Source organism: Leguminivora glycinivorella, chromosome 8 (genome assembly GCF_023078275.1).
Source record: "Leguminivora glycinivorella isolate SPB_JAAS2020 chromosome 8, LegGlyc_1.1, whole genome shotgun sequence".
NCBI lineage: Eukaryota > Metazoa > Arthropoda > Insecta > Lepidoptera > Tortricidae > Leguminivora > Leguminivora glycinivorella.
Window position 1 is genome coordinate 11,169,964 of NC_062978.1, and position 7,946 is coordinate 11,177,909.

Below are 7,946 nucleotides of genomic sequence, written 5' to 3' on the forward strand. Positions count from 1 at the left end.
TCCTAAAGGAAAAAAAAGTGCGTCCCCCCCCCTCTAACTTTTGAACCATATGTTTAAAAAATATGAAAAAAATCACAAAAGTAGAACTTTATAAAGACTTTCTAGGAAAATTGTTTTGAACTTGATAGGTTCAGTAGTTTTTGAGAAAAATAGGGAAAACTACGGAACCCTACATTGAGCGTGGCCCGACACGCTCTTGGCCGGTTTTTTTGATAATATTAATATTTTCGGAAATTATCACAGTTATAGTGACTTTCATATTTTTATAAGAACAGCATGCACTTACGTCCAGAACAGTGACATTTGGTGCATTGGAACTGCTCATGATGTGTCACTTTTTAACCGTCGCCTCAAATCTGAGAGATTTGAGGCGAGGTTCTCAATTCGTCTGTATGTTTATTTTTTTTTTCATTTTTTTATGTTTGTTCCTCGATATCTCCGTTGTTACTGGACCGATTAAAAAAAAAAAAAAAATTGAATGTATATGAATACAGATTGGTCCCATTTTTCTCAGAACCCAGTTCTGATGATGGGATCCTGGAGTAATCGAGGGAACTCCTCGAATCTGAAAGGCATACGTATGGTGATTTTTGTGTTTTTAAAGGAACAGCATGCATTTAGGTACGGAACAGTGACATTTGGTGCAGTGGAACTGCTGATGATGGCCAGAACGGAACTTCTCAAATCTGAACGGCACGCTTATAGTGACTTTGGTATTTTTATAAGAACAGCATGCACTTTCGTCCAGAACAGTGACATTTGGTGCAGTGGAACTGCTGATGATGGTCAGAACCGATCTTCTCAAATCTGAACGGAACACTTATAGTGACTTTGGTATTCTTATAAGAACATCATGCACTTACGTCCAGTCCAGAACAGTGATATTTGGTGCAGTGGAACTGCTGATGATGGTCAGAACACTCAGAACCAAACTCCTCAAATCTGAACGGCACGCTTATAGTGACTTTGGTATTTTTATAAGAACAGCATGCACTTACGTCCAGAACAGTGACATTTGGTGCAGTGGAACTGCTGATGATGGTCAGAACCGAACTCCTCAAATCTGAACGGCACACTCATAGTGACTTTGGTATTTTTGTAAGAAAAGCATGCATTTAAGTTCAGAACAGTGACATTTATTTAGTTATGTTTGTTAAGCATATTGAGTTTTCAAGTCAAAGTTTGTCAAGCTTCGATTTATTATAATCGGATTCATGAGGAATTGAGAAACTCCTCAAACCTTAGCGTTATACGTATATTGATTTGTGTTGCCATCAAATAATTAAAGCATTAAAAGCAGTTTTAAAAAATACCTACACATTTCTACATAATCCAACATTCGCAAGTAGCTTTCACCAGAACCCGAAAGGCGGCGGTTTTTTTTTCTTAAAAAATATTAAACGTTTTTTTATGGGATAGGAGGCAAACGAGCAGATAGGCTGCCTGATGGTAAGCGATGACTGCCGCCCATGGACACCAGAAGCACCAGAAGTGTTGGAGGTGCGTTGCCGGCCTTTAAGATGGATGTACGCTCTTTTCTTGAAGGTTTGAAGGTCGCATTGGTCCGGAAATACCGCTGGCGACAATTCATTCCACAGTTTAACTGTGCTTGGCGTGACCAAATTTGCAAAACATTGCGTCTTAGAAACATTTTAAACTTTAAAATGTTTTTAAAATTTAAAGGGTGAAAATCAAAATATGTACATGTTCGTTCTAAAAGTAGCTGATCAAACATCGTCGGTTTGGAAAGCCTGCGGTAAAATTTTTGCTCATTACTATACATACATATTCGATTTAGAGGGTTTTGAGATTTAGGAAATAAAACAACGCTTCATTAGATTTAATTTAATAGCATTATGTAATTATAATGTCAATGTAAGTGCAAGCAGTCTTATTTACAATAAACTTACAAGCGGAAAGAAATATATGCAGAAAGAAAAAAAAGAAGCTGTCAATACTGAATCCCCTAGGGTGACAATGTATGAATAGCACAGAAAAGTATTAAAATAACATAAAAACCGGCCAAAAGCGTGTCGGGCCACGCTCAGTGTAGGGTTCCGTAGTTTTCCGTATTTTTCTCAAAAACTAACCTATAAAGTTCAAAACAATTTTCAAAGAAAGTCTTTGTAAAGTTCTACTTTTGTGATTTTCTTCATATTTTTAAACATATGGTTCAAAAGTTATAGGGGGGGGGCGCACTTTTTTCCTTTAGGAGCGATTATTTCCGAAAATATGAAAATTATCAAAAATCGATCTTAGTAAAACCTAATTCATTTTTAAATACCTATCTAACAATATATCACACGTTGGGGTTGAAATGAAAAAAAATATCTGCCCCCTCTTTATATGTAGGGGTACCCTAATAAAACATTTTTTCCATTTATTATTATTATTAACGACCTTCCACATATTTATAATGAGCCCAAATATGATGGGGTTATGATGAGGAGAATAGCAGTTCTGTTGACCACCTCCTGACTCCATCATGAGAACTTGGACCTCGTCTAGTTCAATGGTGCTCGTCAGCCCAAATCTAATGAGCCCGAACATGATGGGGTTATGATGAGGAGAATAGCAGTTCTGTTGGCCACCTCCTGACTCCATCATGAGACCCTGGACCTCATCTAGTTCAATGGTGCTCGTCAGCCCAAATCTAATGAGCCCGAACATGATGGGGTTATGATGAGGAGAATAGCAGTTCTGTTGGCCACCTCCTGACTCCATCATGAGACCCTGGACCTCATCTAGTTCGATGGTGCTCGTCAGCCCAAATCTAATGAGCCCAAACATGATGGGGTTATGATGAGGAGAATAGCAGTTCTGTTGACCACCTCCTGACTCCATCATAAGACCTTGGACCTCATCTAGTTCCATGGTGCTCGTCAGCCCAAATGTAATGAGCCCGAACATGATGGGGTTATGATGAGGAGAATAGCAGTTCTGTTGGCCACCTCCTGACTCCATCATGAGACCCTGGACCTCATCTAGTTCGATGGTGCTCGTCAGCCCAAATCTAATGAGCCCAAACATGATGGGGTTATGATGAGGAGAATAGCAGTTCTGTTGACCACCTCCTGACTCCATCATAAGACCTTGGACCTCATCTAGTTCAATGGTGCTCGTCAGCCCAAATCTAATGAGCCCGAACATGATGGGGTTATGATGAGGAGAATAGCATTTCTGTTGGCCACCTCCTGACTCCATCATGAGACCCTGGACCTCATCTAGTTCGATGGTGCTCGTCAGCCCAAATCTAATGAGCCCAAACATGATGGGGTTATGATGGGGAGAATAGCAGTTCTGTTGACCACCTCCTGACTCCATCATAAGACCTTGGACCTCATCTAGTTCGATGGTGCTCGTCAGCCCAAATGTAATGAGTCCAAACATGATGGGGTTATGATGAGGAGAATAGCTGTTCTGTTGACCACCTCTGACTCCATCATGAGACCTTGGACCTCATCTAGTTCGATGGTGCTCGTCAGCCCAAATCTAATGAGCCCAAACATGATGGGGTTATGATGAGGAGAATAGCAGTTCTGTTGACCACCTCCTGACTCCATCATGAGACCTTGGACCTCATCTAGATCGATGGTGCTCATCAGCCCAAATCTAATGAGCCCAAACATGGTGGAGTTATGATAAGTAGAATAGCAGTTCTGTTGAACATCTCCTGCCTGACTCCATCATCATGAGAACCAGAACCTCATCCTGGTCCCAAAATATAATAATAATTCAAACTCTCAACAAACTTCACGTATAACTTAAAATCCAAAATCATATGAAAAGCATCTCGAATGCTAAAATTGCATAAGGTGTAAAAAGGATCAAGATTTGTTTAGTCGCAGTTTACGGCACTTCTCGGAACTATCGAGCTGCTTACGAAAGCTAGGTGCGCCGGACGATCAAACGCAGGTCCGTTGTCTTCGAGCGCTCGGCGCAGACTGAGCGGGCTCGCGTTAGCACAGTGTCTTTTATTCGAATTTTAGGTGTTTTAAAAACATATCTATCGACAGAAAGGTATGTCTTATATGTATGATTTTTTTCTTATAGGTCAATAAGAAGTTCTAGTTTAGGATAAGATACGGAAGGTTATTTATCCACCATTTCAAGTAAATCTTAAAATGTCAAAGTATTAGCTAACTCGTACAGGATATAACAAATAGGATTGTGATCATTTATTACCCCAAATAACATTTTTAACAGCACAATCACGATTCTAAACGAGCTATCCCACTACGAAATTTGAAAACGTCTTCCGAAAAAACTGATTTTTCGGAAGTATAAAAAGACATATTTTAAAGTAGTACCAATTGACTTTCTAGCTTAAGATATGTACTTTTAGGAACATTATCATTTTTTTAATAATCATTTATAGTTTCTTTATAATTTTGAATGAAAAAGGTTCCATTTTGCAAAAAACGCTCGTCTTTAGGAGTAAGGCCTCTTAAGATTCAAAAAATAAAATAAAATAATAAATAAATCAGTTTAATCTGTACAAGTAAATATCTCATCAATGCTGTAGAAGCACCCCCTCAATAGGAATATTCTTAAATGCTTACCAAATATTTTATGATCCGTAATGACTTTCAGGTTTTAACAGCAGGTTTTTCAGCAGAATTAATGTCAGAAAACGATGCTGTTTAGCTTATTAACCCCCGACGCAAAAACGAAGGGGTGTTATAAGTTTGACGTGTCTGTCTGTCTGTCTGTCTGTCTGTCCGTCTGTCTGTCTGTCTGTCTGTCTGTCTGTCTGTCTGTCTGTCTGTCTGTCTGTCTGTCTGTCTGTCTGTCTGTCTGTCTGTTTGTCTGTCTGTCTGTCTGTGTGTGTGTCTGTCTGTGGCATCGTAGCTCCCGAACGGATGAACCGATTTTTATTTAGTTTTTTTTGTCTGAAAGCTGAGTTAGTCGGGAGTGTTCTTAGCCATGTTTCATGAAAATCGGTTCACTATGTCGCGGTCGGGGTTTTTTTCAAAATTTTATTTTTGTGGTTAGGTTATTAAAATAAAATTAAATGTGGAAAAATTCACGGTGTCTGTTGGGACTGGAACCCAAGAACAACTTGAATTAATATTTTTTTCAGTTACTGTGATAGATACTCATGAAATAAAACTATAGAAACGGACTATATCGCGTATAACACATAGCAACACAACACACAAACACGCTGTTTAACAGTGTGTGAACCAACCTTAAAAATCTATATTATTTATGGTTGATTCATTTTTCTTGTATGTAGGGTAGCTTTTGCACATTGTAATTTTTTCCTCAAGTCACCCGTTGACCACAAACGCTGTAAAGTGCTCGAAACGTCGGGATGAGTTGTAAATTCATTATGATATAATCCGTTTCCATAGTTTTATTTCTTGAATTGAATTAGTTCAAAGGATTTTACCATCACTTGAACGTTCAGTCGCTACCTGAAAGAAATTGACAAAAAATTAACTCCAGGACAAGACAGTTGTTTCGTAATAATTCTTAAACACCCTTTGCTGTATAGATAACTTATTGCTAAATCATCATCATCCTTCTTCGACGCGACTTCTATCTGACCTTTTAACCCGAAGGACAACTAACTAAGCCTTATTGGGTTTAGACCGGTAGCCAAGTTATTGCCAAATATTTGACTGAAAACTACGCAACTACATTCAATATTGATTGTGACGCATTGCGTCGTATCAGGAAGGTGCCTTAATCCGCTTGAAGTTTGAACAATTCCAAGCGTGGCATTCAGACACTATAGTTTTTAAATTGAGTTGATGCTTCGGTACTATGCGGAGTTCGGATCTTTTTATGAGTTTAGTCACGTACTAACTAAACTTTAAGATAATTTTACATCTACTCTCTATTACGATATTTCGTCACTACTTTTAAAAAAACTTGTATCTTCGTCTGTCAATGAAAAGAAAATTGTAGTAAGTATGTATGGAATGCATATAGACTTACTGCGTTTTAACTTTGAGGAACAGCGTGAGATACGAGATTTTGTAAAAGTAGTGACGATTTGTTGCAATCTCTTTATTTCGGAAATAGACAATAAATATATATGTACTATAAACTTTGTTTAAGTGTATTATTTATGGCACGAAAATACGACTAACTCTCCAATTGCTAAATTCGAGTCCAAAAAAACTACGACAGATACGTCAATGTCACAGCTGTCAATGTCACTTATGTCACTGTCAAAATACTTTTCAGGTTTCGCAAACCTTCTACATTCTTTATTTGGCACGTAAGAAATCCAAAGTCGTAAAAAGTAAGAATACTTGATGATAAAATTGTGAAGTTAAAATTCGTTTTAGTTTTTTTTTGTTTTGATTCTCATACGTCAAATTAGTTCCACCGGTCGCCACTAATGATAAATGTTGGTAATTCGCATTATATTTCGTGTATTTGTGACAATCAACATCACACAATCAATCAACACAATCTTAACAACGATTTGAAATAACAGTAACTGAACAGGAAACAAAAACTTAACAAAAAACAAAAACTCAACAAGGCAAAAAATCACCACGGAGCAAAAAAAACATTCAAACAATCAGAACAGAAGTTAGACGTCAAATAAGAATGTCAAATTCAAATACAGTTTGACAGACCATGGTGTCATGGCCGCTTCCAAAACAATGGCGGCCGTGGCAACCATAAAGCCCACTATACACTATTTCGCTGATTAGCTAATTGTAAAATATATGTATAAAAAATTGGTCACAATATCTATATCATCAATAGTTTGTTCTATACCGCAAAATATAGCACCAAATGTTATTGATACCTGAAGTGATACAAGCGCAATACCAACTTTACAACTAAAAATCACGGAAAAAAAGAAAAAAAAATCTAGCGACCTAGTATTTATGTAAATAATAAAAGACTATTAAATATATAAATCAAAGGATTGATTGAAATAAAATAATTTATCTTGGCGTGTGTTTTTATAAAAAAGGATTATACTATTTTACAAACATTTTATTGCAGTGGCAACATCGTAGTAGTTTTTTTGGACTCGAATTAGCAATTGGAGATAGGTATTAAATACATTTTTAAACGAACGAATATTGGACGGACAACTCGATCGACGGTCGGGAGGTGTAGAGGTAAGCTGAGCACCATTCCTGACTCCGCCACCTGATCGCTTTTTCTTTATGACCTATGTTTTTTTTTCAAATCGTGTTTATTAAAAACGTTTTAAAACATAACATTAAACGACTATGTTATTTATTTAAATTGTAACATTTAATAGGTAACACTAACGCCGTGTCTTGCGTGGGCGACGGTCGCGCGACCATCGCGCGGCCGTCGCCGTCGCGTCTCATCGCATCGTCTACTTCCATAGCGATAAGGTTTGATTTCGTATGCGTCGCATCGCCGTCGCGCGACCATCGCGCGACCGTCGCCCACGCAAGACACGGCGTAATGGATATTACGGATAAGATTGCATCTTATTTTTTCACATTTTATTCGGATTGTTATCCATTTTATCACCTGAACGTATTTTGTTCTAATCCCAAAATCGCTTTACTGTATATAAATACTTTAACGAATGCCGCCGGTATCCAACCCCTTGAGAATCTCGAGATGTTACTCCAAGCTCGTAACATTGTGTTTGTCTTGTGAAACTCGACGAGTTGCAAGGGGAAAGAAAATAAGGATTCTCATGCAATTATAAATCAGGTTACGTAAAGAGCTGGTAAACTATGTACGCCAATTCAAACTTATATTTCGATATCTAAATGATGCCCGTGTGGTGACGGGTTAAGAATTTCACCACCCCCTTTCTTCCCGTGGGTGTCGTAGAAGGCGACTGTGGGATATGGGTTAAAGTGTGGCGTAGGCGAGAGGCTGGCAACCTGTCACTGCAATGTCACACTTTCGTTTTCTATCGACCCCTTATTTGCCAAGAGTGGCACTGAAACTTGAGTAGTTTCATGTGCTCTGCCTACCCC